Source organism: Panthera uncia (genome assembly GCF_023721935.1).
Source record: "Panthera uncia isolate 11264 chromosome A3 unlocalized genomic scaffold, Puncia_PCG_1.0 HiC_scaffold_12, whole genome shotgun sequence".
Lineage (NCBI taxonomy): Eukaryota > Metazoa > Chordata > Mammalia > Carnivora > Felidae > Panthera > Panthera uncia.
The window spans coordinates 19,374,625-19,392,624 of NW_026057579.1; the positions used below are offsets into that span (position 1 = coordinate 19,374,625).

The 18,000-nt window shown below is 41.6% G+C and overlaps 1 pseudogene; it reads right to left on the reverse strand.

The window, feature by feature from the left end:
• Positions 1 to 7,322: 7,322 nt before the first annotated feature.
• On the reverse strand, positions 7,323 to 13,574 carry LOC125937801 (60S ribosomal protein L32-like; annotated as a pseudogene).
• Between the last annotated feature and the right edge of the window lie 4,426 nt (positions 13,575 to 18,000).

An 18,000-nucleotide genomic window follows, 5' to 3' on the forward strand; every position in this document is an offset into this window, starting at 1 on the left:
GTTGTGAGGAGCGACTGATTATATACTTTTAAGTTGGTGGGGGTTAGGGATCGCGTAGGTCTCTAAGAAACTTGAAAGCAAGGCTTTTAGGACCTTGAGGGGCTAGCTACTGTTAAGATAAGGTTACTTTTAGTCTTTAATAAAACAAAACCATGAAGGAAGTAAGGCAGCCACGAGTTGCTTGAGGAAGGTCACGCTCTGCGTGTTTCAGGTGTCTATCGGTGGGCTGCAGGCTGTAAAGAGATTTAATTTAAGCTACATTTCTCTTGCCTTTGTTTCCCTCATCATTTCCCCCCCTGAACAACTTGGACCCTTAAATCTTTAAGGTTGTTGAAGGCAGAAGGTCTCATCTTTGGTAGTTTCTTCCTGCTGAATAGGGGCATAGAGATATTTCTACCTATGGGTCAAAGTTGGTCAGTTGAGAATTTAATAGGAGTTAGGAAAGGCTAAGGCAGATGTATCTAGAGTTGATAACATATGGGAGTTTCCTTGAGTAGAAAGGATCATCTGTTGGCTTGAAGTTATGGCAGTGAAGGAATCTTAGCACCAGGTGGAGAGACATGGGAGAAAACAGCAAAACACGATTAAAATAACAAAAAGAAACAGAAGCCTAAATAAGAGTCCTTTGGTAAATGGGGTGCCTGGGGTGGCACAGCCGGTTAAGCATCTGACTTCAGCTCAGGTCATGATCTCGCTGTTGGTGGGTTCGAGCCCCAAATCGGGCTCTGTGCTGACCCATCAGAGCCTGGAGCCTGCTTCAGATTCTGTGTCTCCCTCTATCTCTGTCCCTCCCCTGCTTGTGCTCTGTGTCTCTCTCTCTCAAAAATAAATAAACATTAAAACAATTAAAAATCAAAAAATTTACAAAAGAGTCCTTTGATAGTTGACAAAAATTTTCCTTTAGTCCAGGAGTTTAACCAATTATTAAGGGAAAGAGAGAGATAATTTAAAGAGCCAATTGGAGTATTTGTCAGTTAGAAACTCAGAACTATTTTTGTGATAATCTCGGATGTATATACAGCGTTCTGTTTTTATAAAGGCATAAGTTTTACCTCGTGCAGCAGTTAAAACATCTAATGCCATTTTATTTTGTAGAACTGTGTGATGCATTTGAGTTATTTTAGTGTTTTATAATATAATGTTATTTTGAGAGTCATTTAAGGCCTTGATTGTGTAATGAGTGGGGTTAACCATCACATGGACTCTGTTTTGCTTAGTAAGCAATCAGGTAATTAATAAGAGGCACTTTTATAGAAACAGGAAAAATACAGGTTAATGGTTGGAGCAAAATTATAAACTGAGTGAGTCTGAAGTGCCGCCAGTGAGAAGATTTCTAGATGTCAGGCTTGAAGCATCTTTGAAGTTTACCTCGAGTTGTCTAGCAAACAACAAACATTTAAAGACAATCAGAATTGGAATTTAACATCTGCAAAGGTGAGTTACTGGAACACAAATTTTCTAATAACCCTTATTTCTGAAGACAGCCAAATCAAGACTAATTCATTTGTAGAACAAGTCCACTTTTAACAAAGAAGGCCTAATTATTTACATAAGCTCAGCAAGAACAGCAATTGGGCCTGTGGATCTTTTAAAATTTGCTTTGCTGGAACTTTTGATAAGGAATCTAGATTGAACTTCAGTAGCCTCTCCAGGCCAGAAGCCAAGCCAAGTACTTGCCATCAGACATGCCTGCAGTACCTGTAGATTTGGGCAAATTCCTTCCGCGAGGTCCCCAAGATATCCTGCACCTGCCAGGAAGTGACATTCTTTACTTACCTGGTAAGGCTGCTGGGAACTCTACGAGCTATAAGCAAGGTACCAGAACAACTTTCCCAAGGGGCTTTATTGGCAGCAAGTTTCAGAAAGTCAACTTCAGTTCCCTAAAGCTGTCTGGTCACATCTGAGTCTATGAACGTCACCCTCAAATATGACATTCTAGTCAAAGCCTTGGTAAAATAACGAGTATTTCCAATGGTGTCCTGTTACAAGAACAGGTTCTTACTGAACTTAGGCGAGCAAGTGTAATTGCCATGAAGGAGAGAATACTTACTGAGAGCTTTTGACTTTCAGAGGGTTCAGGTAGGTTCAGTTTGTTCACAAGTGAATACATTATCACATTTCTGTATGTCATAGATATTTTAAGAGAAAATTTCCTTAATATGGAAGAGCGAACATTATAGAATCAGTAATATTTCCAACAAGAGCCACAAAAACTACAATCTCCCCTAATTTATTTAGTCCCATGTTACTAATTCTTGTTCAGTTTGAATGCAGCTTTTTAGTTCTGAAAATTTCTACCCATTTGTTTTATGATCTTAAAGATGTCAAATACCTGTTTGTCCTAAAAGTCCTTTTTATACATCTCCTTGAAGATGAAACACGTTTTGTTAGAGCATCAGAACAATAACTATAAATAGCAAAAGACTCAAAAATGGACATGGTTAACAATCTGATATGAGAGTTCATTATGATGCAATTAATAAGGAAATTCAGTTATTTCTGTGACACATAACACTTTGATAATTAGAATGTTAAGTGATAACCTCATAGCAAGCATATTAAAAATTTAGGAATTTTATATATTTATATATACCAAATATACATATATATATTTATTTATATATATCATATATATATATTTATATATACCAAATATATATATATAGTATCTATATATCAAATATATAATATATATACATATTATATATATTTGAGCAGTTATAGCATTTACCCAAGCAATACAACCTAAGGTTTACCATTATTTGTTTGACAGGGCTTTCCAAGTACCATACCAAATAAAAAGGCCCAATTGGTCAAAAAGATTTCATCTACAATTCAAATCCTGGGAAGTTTGTTAAAACTTTAGAAAGTTATAAAGCACATCCTAAATAGAATTACAGATCATTACAATCCTTAATTATTTATTTAGCCAAGACAGCAATTAAGAAATTCTAAAGGCAAATATGTAGGTTTATATAGTCATTAGCAAAACCTAGCTCCTTTAGCACTGAGACGTTTTAATGAAGTAATCAAAGGCCTGATAAAGACAAAACATAAAGCTTTGATTTTCCCATAAAAGAGAAAAGACCTTTGTTTACATTTTTTAAAATCAAGAGCAGATCAACAATCCAAGAAAACTTTGTCTTTTTCACAGAGAGAAAAGCAGAATTTTAATCTTATACCAGTGTATTTTTAAAATCCATTCATTTCAACCTTAGTCCGTCCTAACTGCACATAAAATTCCTTTCCAAAGATTTCCCTTTATGAACCTTCTACAACTTTCCTTTGCATTTAGGTTTTGTCCCAAGCCATTTCTCTCCAAACAACCAGTCTCATTTAGGACTAAATTACTTACTTTTACCTGCAACGAAAATGTATTCCTTATTACAAGTGTCTTCTACTTTTCTACATACAGAGTTGCTTTCCTTATTTCCATCAGTCTTAATTACATTCAGCAGAATTTTAACTCTTAGAAACCTTAGACTCCGATGAAAACTAAGTAGTAACCAATCGTGAACTGTGACACCAGAATTTTTTAGATGGCAAATTTATGAATCAACTAAGCACAAAGCAGGTTTTCCAGCAGACCAAAATACCCTTAGTTTTTTCTGCAATAAGTCAAAAGCATAAACCTATGTTTAGTAATTAATGCTTTAACACCTTATCCTATTTGGAAAACACCTAGATATCCAATGAATTTAACTTTAACTTATCAACCAAACAGAACCTTAAGGCTTCAGGTAACCAAGAACTGAAAGCTGTCTTAACAATTACCCACGAAAACTCCTGAGACAGAGTTAGCCATCATTTTAAGTCGTCTTTTGGTTAACAAATTGCAACGGAGATAACACCGGTTTGTTTGGCCTTCAGTAAACCTAGGTAGAAAGAGTTTTACATATCTAATCCTGATAACTCTAAAGACATGTCTATCTTAATTAAGCCAACAAATTTAAATTAGTTTAAATACCGAATACATTCCACCTGTGTCCACTTAAAGTCAATCACTGTGTTCCCCATTGTTAATTTTTACTTGGGACATTGGCCAGGAAATCTAAAGTGGGCGGTGTAAGTCCAAGGGGGGTGCCCTTTGCTCCTTGACAGTGAGGGGAGGAGGAGGAGCTGATGGTGCCACAGGTATGGAAGATGCAGACTGTACCCAAGGTGGTGCAGAAACAGGAGGAGGGGCAGCGGGGGTGGGGGGTGGGGTGGGGGGTGGGCCAAAGAGGCGAGGTGCAGCCAGGAAGCCTGGAGGTGGATAAAAGCCCAGAGGACAGAGAAAGAGGTCTCCAAGTCCTAAAGCTCAGACAGATGAACAGGTGCAGACTTTTTTTTCCCCCAACAAGTGGAAATGGCTAGTCTAGGTCAGACCACAGAATACAGGGAACTTCCCCAAAACAAAAGGAGTTTTGGCAGCTGCTTGAGAATATTCTTCAAAAATTTTTTACTGTTTATTTATTTTTGAGAGAGAGGAGGACAGGGCATGAGCAGGGGAGGGGTAGAGAGAGAGGGAGACACAGAATCCGAAGCAGGTTCCAGGCTCTGAGCTGTCAGCACAGAGCCCGACGTGGGGCTCAAACTCACGAACCTGAGATCGTGACCTGGGCCAAAGTAAGACACTTAACCAACTGAGCCACCCAGGTGCCCCCTTTTTAAAAAATTTTAATGTTTATTTATTTTTGAGAGAGAGAGGGACACAGCATGAGCAGGGGAGGGGTAGAGAGAGAGGGAGTAATATTCTTTAAAGTCTTCATCCTGAGGTAGGCCAACCAGAGACAATTGGCTCCAATTATCATAGTCATTAACCCAAGAAATGAGTGAGCCCCCACATACGGCTAGTATAACCTGAATCTATTAGGAAGGAGGAACAGTGAGAGAGAGTGTCAGAGCTTCATTAAGGATGGCCTTCATTAAGGATGGTCCAGCAACCTAGGTTTATTCAGAGGAGGCCTGTTTAGACAATCATCCAATATATCAGGAGGGAGTTTATCAGCCTGGTTAGTGGTGAAACACATTCTGCAAGAGGCCCTCCATTCTGGATCCTGATCTAGGGCCATGAAAGCCCGGACATAGGGTACCTCAGTCCATTCGCCCTGTTTCCTGCAGAAGAGATCTGATAGATCTGATTAACACCATGCAGTGTTACAGAAGATCAGTCCCTTCCTAAATTTGCAATCTGAATTGATTCCAGGGGGTTAAGAGGCAACCCAAGGGAGAGTCCTTGGGGACTGAAGAAGATCCCATGTTTCTAGGAAAGTAGAGAAGGTCCATTACCAAAACTCCCCCCCGCCCCAACTCCCCGGTGGAGTCCCACACAGGATGTGTCAGAGGTTCCTGGTGTCAAAACGACCTGAGGCATCCCTCACACAAAATCACTATGATCACCGACTAGCCACTAAGGGCCCCAGAGAAAGGATGCTAGCGTCCCTTCACTTCCCCATTGCACCCTAGGCTACAAATGGGTGCCTGGTGTATGGACCGAAATACCATGCCATGCCTTGAAAGCCATGCCGTAAAAGGCCGTGCTGTGAAGGCCATGCCTTAGTTTACCTTGTCTTGAGAAGCATGCCATGAAGGTCTTGCCTTCATTTCCCTGATGGCTGTGCCATTTTTAACCCATGGAAAATACTAGAAAAGTTTTACAAGGGGGAATTACCCAATTCTGTAATTTACATGTGGATAGAGGACATTGACAGAAAACAGTAAAGACAGAAATCCATCAAGATCTAAGTGACATTCCAACACATACAGTCTTTATAGCCAACTTCCTTAGGAAATTGTCCCTGGATGGGCTTTAATTCAATTGAGTACTGGTTTCAACTGGCTCCCAGTGGGGTCTCCTGGCCCAAAGGGGCTAGACCAGTGATGTGGAGGCGATCACATTAGACCAATATGGAGGAAACCTCACACAGGAGTCTTAAGATTGGCAGCCACTTAGGTGGCTGTCCTGTGCCCAAGACAGATGACTTTGTATAAGGACAGGAATAAAGAGAGGGCATCAAGTTTCTGGGTCTTATTACCATTCCGGCCAGGGTTACTAACTTCCAGCCAAAAGGCAGGCTTTCTCCTCCCTATACAGTAGCTAGAGGATTGCAGCTGAGCAATTGATGTTCCAATAAGACCATACTCCCTGAAAAGCCCCTGAAGTGAGAGTAAAGGAAGAAAAGAGAAACTCCTCACCAAGTTTGCACCAAGGCTCAGAGTCCAGATGAAAAGACTCAAAGCCCCACGTTCAGGCGCCAAATGATGGGGTTCTTGAGCAAACGGCTAAGAAAGAATTCTCGAGACATCTTTGGTGCAAAAAGGTGATTTTATTAAAGCACGGGGACAGGACCTGCGGGCAGAAAGAGCTGCACTGGGGTTGTGAGGAGTGACTGATTATATACTTTTAAGTTGGTGGGGGTTAGGGATCGCGTAGGTCTCTAAGAAACTTGAAAGCAAGGCTTTTAGGACCTTGAGGGGCTAGCTACTGTTAAGATAAGGTTACTTTTAGTCTTTAATAAAACAAAACCATGAAGGAAGTAAGGCAGCCACGAGTTGCTTGAGGAAGGTCACGCTCTGCGTGTTTCAGGTGTCTATCGGTGGGCTGCAGGCTGTAAAGAGATTTAATTTAAGCTACATTTCTCTTGCCTTTGTTTCCCTTCTCACTGTACATACCTCTTTCTTCACACTTACATGTTATAAATTCTCTATTTTTAATGTGTATTTATTTTTAAGTTTATTTCTTTATTTTGAGAGAAAGAGAGGGAGAGAGAGAGAGAGCAAGTGAGCCTGAGTGGGGGAGGGGTAGAGAGAATGGAAGAGAGAGAATCCTAAGCAGGCTCCATGCTGTCAGCGCAGAGCCTGACCTAGGGCTTCAACCCATGAAACTGTGAGATCACGGCCTGAGCCGAAATCAAGAGTCAGACACTTAACCAACTGAGGCACCCAGGCACCCCCTAATGTTTATTTATTTTTGAGAGAGAGAGCACGAGCTGGGGAGGGACAGAGAGGGGGGTGGAACAGAGGATCCAAAGCGGGCTCTGGGGTGACAGCACAGAGCCCGACGCGGGGGCTCGAAGTCACGAACTGCGAGATCGTGACCTGAGCCGAAGTCGGATGCTTAACCGACTGAGCCACCCAGGCGCCCCAGAAATTTTCTATTGTCTTATCTGTCTTACTGGATTCTGAGTGCCTTGAGGGTAAGGACCACAACTGTAAACCCTGGAACCTAGCATAATGCCTTGTACTCCGCAAGTCCTCAGTAAGTACCCACCCCCCCGACCCCGCCTTGGTACTTTTATAGTTTTATTAACATAAACACAACGTGCATATGAGCTGTCTATTCACTTTTCTTCGTCGTGCAGCCTGGCATCAGGACTGGTGACTCTGATGGACAGTTGGGCTGTTCTTTCCACCATGGCTTCGCGGGTCTCTGGGGGGACACATTGTAGACAATCCCTGCACAGTGAGATTTGCTGCCCATCAGCAGCACTTCAAGCTCCCTGGCGTTGTGGACTAGGAACTTCCAGAAGCCACTGGGCAGCACATGCTTGGCTTTCTTGATGCTCCCACAACCAGTGTTGGGCATCGACTTCTGGGTACCCTATTGTCAATGCCTCTGGGTTTCCACCAGTCGCACTTGATTTTGACAGATTCGTCTGACTGGTGCCGGATGAACTTTTTGGTCCTCTCTTTAATGATCTCGGGCTTCACCAAAGGTCTGAGGGCAGCCGTGATGCCAAGTAGGAGATGGCTGCTCACCCCCAGTGAGTGGCGAGGAAGAGAGGGGCTTCGTTAAGCTTTCACTGAATTAAATGAACTGTGAGGGGATAAAGAAATATGTGTTGCTGTCACCAGGAAGTCCTATAAAACTCTTCATATTCATTACCCTAGTGACCCCACACTGGAAGAATATACTTCCAGGGAGTAAGCTGAAAGAAAAGAATCTTTATTGCCAAGATTTATAAAGAGCCATATTTATCACTGGAGGGGGAAAATGCAGGCAATCAAAATGTCCAGTGAATTAAGGACCCAAACTGTAAACAATGGTAAACCAATGTGGTAAAATATACAGTCATTAAAAAGAAAAGTGAGTGGTTGCAAAAAAAAAAAAAAAAAAAAAAAAAAGGAGGAAAAAGCAGAAAAAAACAATTGTTGGCAAAGATGAGGAGAAACTGGAATTCTTGTGTGTGTTGCTGGTAGAATTACGAAATGATGCAGCACCTATGCAAAAATGTTGGACGGTTCCCCAAAAAGTTAACCATGGAGTTACCATATGACCCAGCAATTCCACTCCTGGGAATATACCCCAAAACCTGTACATGATGCTCACAGGAGCATTATTTATAATAGCCAAAAAATGGAAATAACCTAAATGTCTTTCAACCGATGAATGGATGAACAAAATGTGTATATCCACACGGTGGGATATTATTCACCCACAAAAAGGAATGGCGGCCTGATCCGAGCTGCAACATGGATGAACCTTTAACCATTATGCTGTGTGAAAGAGGCCAGGCACAAAGAACCGTATATTGTATGGTTCCATTTGTATGAAATTTCCAGAACGGGTAAACCCATAGACACAGAAAGTGGATTAGTGATTGCCAGGCAATGAGGGTGAGGAGGACAGAGAATAACTTCTAACAGACATGGGGTTTCTTTTGGGGTGATGAAAATGTTCTGGAATTAGATAGTGGTGGCACAACCTTGGGAATATATTAAAAACTATGGAAATGTACCCTTTAAAATTCTATGTGAAGTGAATTTTCATCTCAATTTAAACAAGGTAAAACAGCATGGTATTTAAAAGAAAAGCACAAAATAACACATACAAACTTCTTCCATCCAAAAATGTATTGGTGACCAGTAGGGAAAGACAGAAGAATACCAGGAATTGGGTGTTTTATTATTTTATTTATTATTATTATTGGGCCTTTTATTATTTTGGTAGAGTTGCTTCAAATGTACTACCTTTAAGGACATATCTGCCAGAACATTATAGCAAAGCGTGCAGAGCTAACACCATAGAACTGTAAAGTCCTACAATTTAGCATAAAACCATACAGTTCTAACATTTTATAAAGTGGGAAGGGATAAATAAAGGAATAAGGCTTGCAACTAAGGCAATAGGTAAAAAGCCAAGGGAGAATTAAGTAGGATAAAGCACTCTTGATAGGTTATTTTTAAAAATCCCATCTTTATACAGGCACAGCCTTTAAATTGTATGCAGTGCTAGAAATTTCATTTGAGAAATGAAAGCCTACGTATATATTACAAGAAATAATTCTCTCATGAAGAAGGTGCCTGTGGCTGGGGTCCCTGGCAGCCATGGTCACCGTCACCCTGGTCCTGCAGAAGAATTATTCCTTTTTTTTTTCAAAAAATGTTTTATGTTTATTCATTTTTGAGAGACAGAGAGAGACAGAACGTGAGCAAGGATGGGGAGAGAGAGGGAGACACAGAATCCAAAGCAGGCTCCAGGCTCTGAGCTGTCAGCACAGAGCCCGATGCAGAGCTCGAACTCACAGACCGTGAGATCATGACCTGAGCCGAAGTCAGAAGCTCAACCGACTGAGCCACCCAGGCGCCCCTTGAGTGTTCTAAGAATACTTAGCTCTTCTAAATTTAGAAAAGTGTTTAAAAACACATGTAATAATGATGACTGTAAAAGTGCCACTCACCTGCTACAAAGAAAAAAATGTTTTAAGGAGATGGATATGATTGTCATTCTATAATTCATTTAGAAAATTAAAAAAACACACACAAATGTAATAGAACTGCCCTACGACCCAGCAATAGCACTACTGGGAATTTATCCAAAGGGTACAGGAGTGCTGATGCATAGGGGCACATGTACCCCAATGTTAATAGCAGCACTTTCAACAATAGCCAAATTATGGAAAGAGCCTAAATGTCCATCAACTGATGAATGGATGAAGAAGATGTGGTTTATATATACAGTGGAATACTACTTGGCAGTGAGAAAGAATGAAATCATGCCATTTGCAGCAACGTGGATGGAACTGGAAGCTATTATACTGATTGAAATAAGTCAGTTAGAGAAAGACGGATATCATGTTTTCACTCATATGTGGATCTTGAGAAACTTAACAGAAGACCATGGGGGAAGGGAAGGGGGAAAAATCGTTACAAACAGAGAGGGAGGGAGGCAAACCATAAGTGACTCTTAAATGCAGAGAACAAGCTGAGGGTTGATGGGTGGGGGGAGAGGGGAAAATGGGTGATGGGCATTGAGGAGGGCACTTGTTGGGATGAGGACTGGGGGCTGTATATAAGTGACGAATCACAGGAATCTACCCCAAAACCAAGAGCACTCCGTACACCCTGTATGTTAGCTAATTTAACAGTACATTATATTTAAAAAATAAATTTAAAAATGTAATAAAGATGGTTATAAGAGTGCTGTGCTACTTTGAGAAGAGTGCTACTTAAGGGAATCGGTGTGATAAACATTCTGCAATGCTCTTAACAATGTTTTTAAACACATGCAGTGGAGACAGTTGTAAGTGTGCTACGTCCCTGCTACTTTGACAAGAGTATCATTCCAGAGTCATTTGACTAACTTGAGAGAGAGGGAGTTTAGAAAAACGACCCCATTGAGTTTTATGAACTCCTGAGTTCATCTTCAGTTGTGCCTGCATGAATCTGACCCCAAACAGCATACTGTAGATTGAACTACAGTAAGAGACAGACCGTCACCAGGGCGCAAACTGACCACTAGGGGGCATATATGTAGCAGATCTGAAGAGCACTGTGCGGCTGGTGAAAAGGGAACTGATGTGAAAAATACAATCCACGGTAGGTTGGGCAGATCTCATGACATGAACCAAACCAGTCAGTTGCCTGCTTACACAAAAATAGCAACATTTTCTATAGGATTTAAATTTTAAAAAAATTTTTAAATGTTTATTTCTGAGACAGAGACAGAGCATGAGTGGGGGAGGGGCAGAGAGCGAGGGAGACCCAGAATCCGAAGCAGGCTCCAGGCTCTGAGCTGTCAGCACAGAGCCCGACGCGGGGCTCAAACTCACAAACCGTGAGATCATAACCTGAGCCGAAGTTGGTCGCTCAACGAACTGAGCCACACAGGCGCCCCTGCAGTCTCATAACATAATATCACATGTCCAGATACAATCCAAAATTACTTGGCATATAAAAAAAATAGGAAATCTCAACTCACATGGGGAAAAAAAAGAAAAAAAAAACAACAATCAACAGGCACCAATGCTGAAATGACGTAGACGTTGGAATGATCAAAAATAAGACATTAAGGCAAGTATTTTAAAAATGTCGTATGAACATTGTTGAATGAGAAGATGAAAAGTCTCAGCAAAGACATAGAAAATATAAAGACCCAAATGGTAATGCCGTAATCATAATTTTTTTTAAATTACTGCATAGACTCTGTATTGGTTTCCTATTGCTTCTGTAACAAATTACTACAAACATAAGGGTTTAAAACAAAACAAACGTCGTATCTTACAGTTATGAGGATCAGAAATCTGAAGTGAATCTTGCAGGGTTAACATCAAGATGTCGGTAAGGCTGCATTTCTTCTGGAGGTTCCAGAGAAGAATCCATCTCCTTCCTTCTTCCAGCTTCTAGCGGCTGCCTGCGTTCTTTGGCTCGTGGTCCCTTTCTCCAGCTTCGAAGTGAATCAGTCCAACCTCTGCTTCTGTTGTAGATCGTTTTTTTTTTTTTTTTGTCCCTCATATTCCTGTCGTCCTTTTATAAGGAAGTGTGTGATTACATTGGGCCCACCCAGATAATCCAGGATAATTTTCCTATCTCAACATCCTTAACTAAATCACACCTGTTATTCACAACAGAGAGGGGAAAAATTTGAAAACCTGAACACAGGTCTACGAAAAAATACAGAAAATAAAAGTCTAATATTTGGCATTAGAGTCCAAGAAAGAGAGGAGAAAGAACGTGGTGCAGATAAACTATTTGAAGAAATAATGGCTCAAATTTGATGGGACACATAAAGCTACGTATGGAAAAGGCTCAGTGAATCCAAAACAGGGCAAGCCTTAAAAAAAGGCCCAGCCTAGCCACCTTGTAACAGCTAAAAATTAAAGACAAAGAAAAAACCTTGAAAGCAGCCATAGAAATGATACATTACTTACAAGGGAACAATAACCATGGATTTTTCATCAGAAACCATGAAGGCCAGAAAGAAGTGGAACAACATTTTTTTTTAATTAATTTATTTATTTGTTTTTTATTTTTTAATATATGAAATTTACTGTCAAATTGGTTTCCATACAACACCCAGTGCTCATCCCAAAAGGTGCCCTCCTCAATACCCATCACCCACCCTGCCCTCCCTCCCACCCCCCATCAACCCTCAGTTTGTTCTCAGTTTTTAACAGTCTCTTATGCTTTGGCTCTCTCCCACTCTAACCTCTTTTTTTTTTTTTTCCTTCCCCTCCCCCATGGATTTCTGTTACGTTTCTCAGGATCCACATAAGAGTGAAACCATATGGGAACAACATTTTTAAAGTACAGTTGACCTTTGAACAACTCAAGGGTTAGGGGTGCTGACCCCTAGCACAGTCCAAAATCCACGTATACCATTTGACTCCCCAGAAACTTAACCACAAATAGCCTACTGTTGAGGGCAAGCCTTATTGATAATATAACAGTCAATTAACATATATTTTGTGTGTTGCATATATTATATACTACATTCTTATAATAAAGTAACTTAGAGAAAGTGAAATCTTGAGAAAATCATAAGAAAGGGAATGGAGGGGGATGGGTAAAAGGGGTGAAAGGGAATGGAAGGTACAGACTTCCAGGTATGGAATGAATAGGTCATGGGAATAAAAGGTAGAGCATAGGGCGACGTGAGGCTCGAACTCACGGACTACAAGCTCGTGACCTGAACCGAAGTCGGACACTTAATTGACTGAACCACCCAGGATCATATATGCTCCAAAGATCATATAATTCAACTCCTTCATTGTATTGATGTGAAAAGTGAGGTCTCTAGAAAGATGAAGTGATTGTCTTGAATCACAAGGTCCTGTAATCCTGTAGTTTAATATAATAACCACTTTTCCACTATTATAGCTTCCTTGGCTTTTCTGAGCACGTGTCCATACACATTCCTTTAATTATAAATAACAGAAACCTGCCCTAACTAGCTCAAGCAAGAAGGGAAATCATTGAAAGAAGTTGGGGTCCCTGATGGAACTCAAGACCAGGAGTGCAAATAAGCATCAAGAATAAACTCAAGTTGGGGGCACCTGCGTGTCTCAGTCAGTTAAGCGTCGGACTTTGGCTGGGATCATGATCTCGAGGTTGGTGAGTTCGAGCCCCGCATCGCCCACTGACAGCGCAGAGCCTGCTTCAGATCCTCTGTCTCCCTCTCTCTCTGCCCCTCCTCTGCTCGCTCCGTCTGTCAAAAATAAAGAAACATTAAAAGAAAAAAATAAAAGAAAGGATAAACTAAAGTTGAAACGATGGACTGTCCGTTTCCTTCCCTCTTCCACACACCTTCCAATTTTCCCTTCTTCTGTTTCCGTCCACACGTTAGTCTCACTCTTCCTTTGAGCCCGGACCATCTCCCCAGTCCACGCAGCCGAAAAACAGTAGCTGCTGAGTTTTACGTGTTGCAGGTCCGACCTCAGGCTCTTACTAGGTCCCAGCTCCCAGAATATCTCAGAAGAGAGAAATGTTCCCAAGGTGGCATTAGATGTGTCCTCACTGACTCCACTGTGATCAGGGAGCAGCATGACGGTGTAAAACGACTAGTTCCACAGTAAACCGGGGATTATGGATGGAAGGTAATTCTAGGAAGCGAGTCAAAAAGTAAGTAGAATATAAGCATGACATTAGGTTTTCCAGTACAAGTACCTACTATGTTTTGCTCTCGCACACCTTCCTATATGGCTTATATTGAAACGCATTTTCTAGGTTTACTGACTTGATAAAATCTACCCATTTGTATATTTCGTCAATTAGTTAAGTTTTCCAGTTTTCTCTTTCACTAGAATATTGAAACAAACCTTGTTATCATCTTGGATGGTGCTGGCAAGGAAGCTTCTTCAATTCTTCTCCCCTTTCTTTCCACTGAAGGGAGGGAAATTCTCCTCCCCGGAAGGATAGACCGTTTGTTCCCCCCTCACCCCCCAACCTCTTCCCCAAGCAAAAAGTGGTTTAACTGCTTGATAAGACATGCAGAACAGGCTCTGGGTGTTCCCTCTTTGGGAGTGGCCCATCCTCCAGACTCGCTCTCAGCAAGCCGGTCCCCGAAAGGGAGACCCGGAGATGCCTGGCCGTGTCAGGGTCCAGCTTCGCAAATTCAGTTCGAGGAGGATGTATTGGGAAGTGCATCTGGCTGAGATCCAAACCATCTTCTCCCACTCAGCTCTTCCAGTAATGAAGCCGATTTGGATCCCCAGCTGTCTGACTCCTGTGTCCGCTTCTCCATTAGTTGCCCCTCATCAAACCTTAATACATAGCTGTTCACTCAGAGGAGAAAAAGAAAAACAAAACAAAACAAAACTTCTTTCACGGAGTTATATTACCATCTGGAAGCCTTTGGTGATTTGTATAAGGTATTTTGTATTTTTCCTTGTAGATCACAGGTTTGTTCCCAATGGTCACATTTGCCAAATTAAGGACCTCTAGATAAGTAAGGTATTCATGAGCTGACTTCCAAAGAACTGCCTGATTCATACCCTCCTACCCTCGCCTGATTTTAGATTGTATTTATTTTCCTCTTCTCCTTAGGAAAAGAAGACTTTTTGAAGAACTGCTTTCTTTGTGGGATCAATGCTATCTCATATTATCTTTAATTCATTTTTGTAGACAGAAGTTCCAGTTATTCTATATTTAAAATTAATCCAGCTTAATTCCCTGTATCTAAATTCCCTCAATTCAAAGTCAGAACACCTGGCTTCAAGCTTTGGCTCGCCATCCACTAATTGTGTGATCTTTGCCAAGTCAGTTTCTCCTCTTGGCTCCTTTTCCTCCTCTATAAGTGAGAAGGCTGAAGTAGATAATACTGAGATAGGGAAACTGAGGAGACTCCATTTTATTTGTTTGTTTATTTATTTACTTACTTAAATTCAAGTTAGTTAACATACAGTGCAGCTTTGACTTCATGAGTAGAACCCAGTGATTCGTCTCTTACTTATGACACCCAGTGCTCATCCCAGCAAGTGCCCTCCTTAGTGCCCATCCCCCATTTAACACGCCCCCCCCCGCCCCCCGCCCCGGCCCACCTCCCCTCCAGCAGCCCTCAGTTTGTTCTCTGTATTTAAGAGGAAGAGACTCCATTTTTAAAAGGCTCCATCTCTGTTTTCCTGCTCGGCCCTATTGACTCATGTTCTGTATTTCTATTTGCATCTGAGTAAAAACCAGAGAAGCTACTCAGGTTCCCACTCCAAGGGGGGAAGCAAGAGGGTTAATCATTTTTCGTCCTCAGGCCCCAAACACCTGACAGGATCTAAGAAGAGCCGGATCCCAAATACGTTCCAGAACGTTAGCGTCAAACAAACCTGGCTGAAGGTGGCATCGGTAGTCCCCACCTTCAACGATTTGTGGAATACCACCTATCGGGGCGCCTGGGTGGCTCAGTTGATTGAGCATCCAACTCTTGGTTTCGCTCAGGTCATGATCTCATAGTTTCATGAGTTCGAGTTTTGCATCGGGCTCCTTGCTGACAATATGGAGCCTGCTTGGGATTCTCTGTCTCCCTCTCTCTCTGCCCCTCCCCCACTCATGCTGTCTCTGTCTCTCTCAAAATAAATAAATATATTTTAAAGAAAGAAAGGAAGGAAGGAAGGAAGGACAGAAGGGAGAAAACCTATTATTCACTGGTCACTCATCTTTGATGGGACCGACCCTGGATTCCTGAAGGAACACGTATACAGGACCCCTTTCCAATATAAACCGCTAACCCCAAGCTACAATGAGACTAACTCTCCTTTCCTTTCTGAGTCTCCCAGGCACTCATCTGTTATTCTCTGTCACTCGTGCTATCCAGTAAACTCTGTTTTCACTTCTTCCTAGCTTGCATTTGACTTCTACCCTGTAGCCTCTTGCCTGGTCCTGCAGGACCCCCCCCCCCTTACCCCTCACGATGGATCCTTGGACCCAGCCTGCCTGCATCAATATCTCAGCTAAGTTCCCTTCCCAATCTAACAATCTATCATTTACTGTTGCCAATAATGTAATGCCATGTCTGGTGGAAAGAGAATAAGAAGTTAAGATTCTCATGGGATAAAGGTCTAAGCTACATTTATTCTTTAGTAACCTATTAGTAGTTTATATAGTAAAGGAGGTTTTAAGATAACCTGCTTGGATACAGATAAGAGAAGCGCAGATTGCAAACCTTTGTTATCGAAGACCCTGCTGACGTGTCCTGGAGGGCTCAAAGCCCAAAGGAATGGAAAAGAAATTTCTTTTGCCCAGGGTGCAACTGAAAAGCTGCCGTCAAGGGTGGACACTTACTGGTTTCAAAATATCAGTAGGTATATAGAAGGATAGAGGCCAATAGCCATATGGTTGGCCTTGGACTTGGGGAGTACATTGGTGGCAGCAATAAGTACCTGTTTATCTGAACCCCACCCTGAGCCTGAGACCTGAGTCAACCTGCAGGTGCTTCCTGGCAACTGGGGACACCTGGGCAAACATGAAGAACTCTGAACCCGGTTGGTACATAAGAAAGGAGTTGAGACTGTAAGATTTGACATTTTTATTAAGGCTTTTTCTTCCATTATGGAGTACCAAATTGAAAAATACAGAAACACAGAAAAACATGCCAAATCCTACCATTTAGTTAGAACCACCGTTAACATCTTGGTGTGTTTCATCTGTGGATTGATTCACTTGAAACAAATATTACTTAAGGCCTCTGGTGCACGGTACTAGGTCCTGGGGAATCCTGAGGTCAAGCCAACGGACGCGTTGTAGAGCCTGTAGCATTTCCTTCCAATCTTTTCTAGGCATTGTTTTGTGCCGGCACGGATGTGTCGAACTTCTCTAAAATTACGGAAACAGCTCCATTTCTCTCTTCTGTAGTCCCTGCTCCTCGGGAGCCCCTGTCGAGCATTGTCTGGGGCCACTTCATGCTTTGACTGGTGCACTTTGGTGACCGTGGCAGATGTTGTTAGTGTCCTGTATCCCCCAGGAGCATCTCAGACCACCTGCTGCTACACTGCACGGTTCTCGCCATGCTGATAGCATCCCACGCCCAGCATTGTAGCTTCTCACTCTGGTTCTCAAACCCGATTCTTCACCGTTTTCAAGCTTTCTGAAATGAATTACTTACAAAGTCTTTGTTTCCCATGCATGTATTTGTTCTGTGTGTCCCCTATGCCTTCCATAGCCGTCTAGCAAGGGGAGACTTGAGGAGGTAGTGAAGTAGAAATGTACTGGGGCTGGATTTTTACTCTAGGATCTGTGTGTGTGTGTGTGTGTGTGTGTGTTTAAGTCAACCCTTTCTTTTTTTTTTTTTTTTGATTACAAAAATACATGCCTCTGTTTAGAAAAAATATATACCAGACACACCCAGATCCTTACTCCCCTTCCCAGAAGCAACACTCGCCAACTTTCTGATGTGTTTTTCCAGAAATAGCCATTCTAGAAATATCTTTTCTAGGTATAGAAAGCACAGGTATTTAATATAGATTCCCTTTTTTTACATAAAGGTGAGCATAATATACACTTTAAACTTCACCATATATATTGAGATGCAGTCCAAAATAGAGTTTACTTGACTTTTTTTCCACAACAATGTCTGGTTGTTTGGAATTGTCCCTTTTGAATGGATATTTTGGTTGTTTAACTCATTTACTATCACAAATAACTCTGCCTTGAACATCCTTATACACACATTTTTGTACCCACGTATCACTACACTTCTGTCAACACTGAATATGATCAATACATATCTTGTCTTTTGATAATTAGTAGATGACAGTATTTTCTTATTTCAATGTGGATTTTTATGTATATCAAACTATTGACATTGCTTTTTCA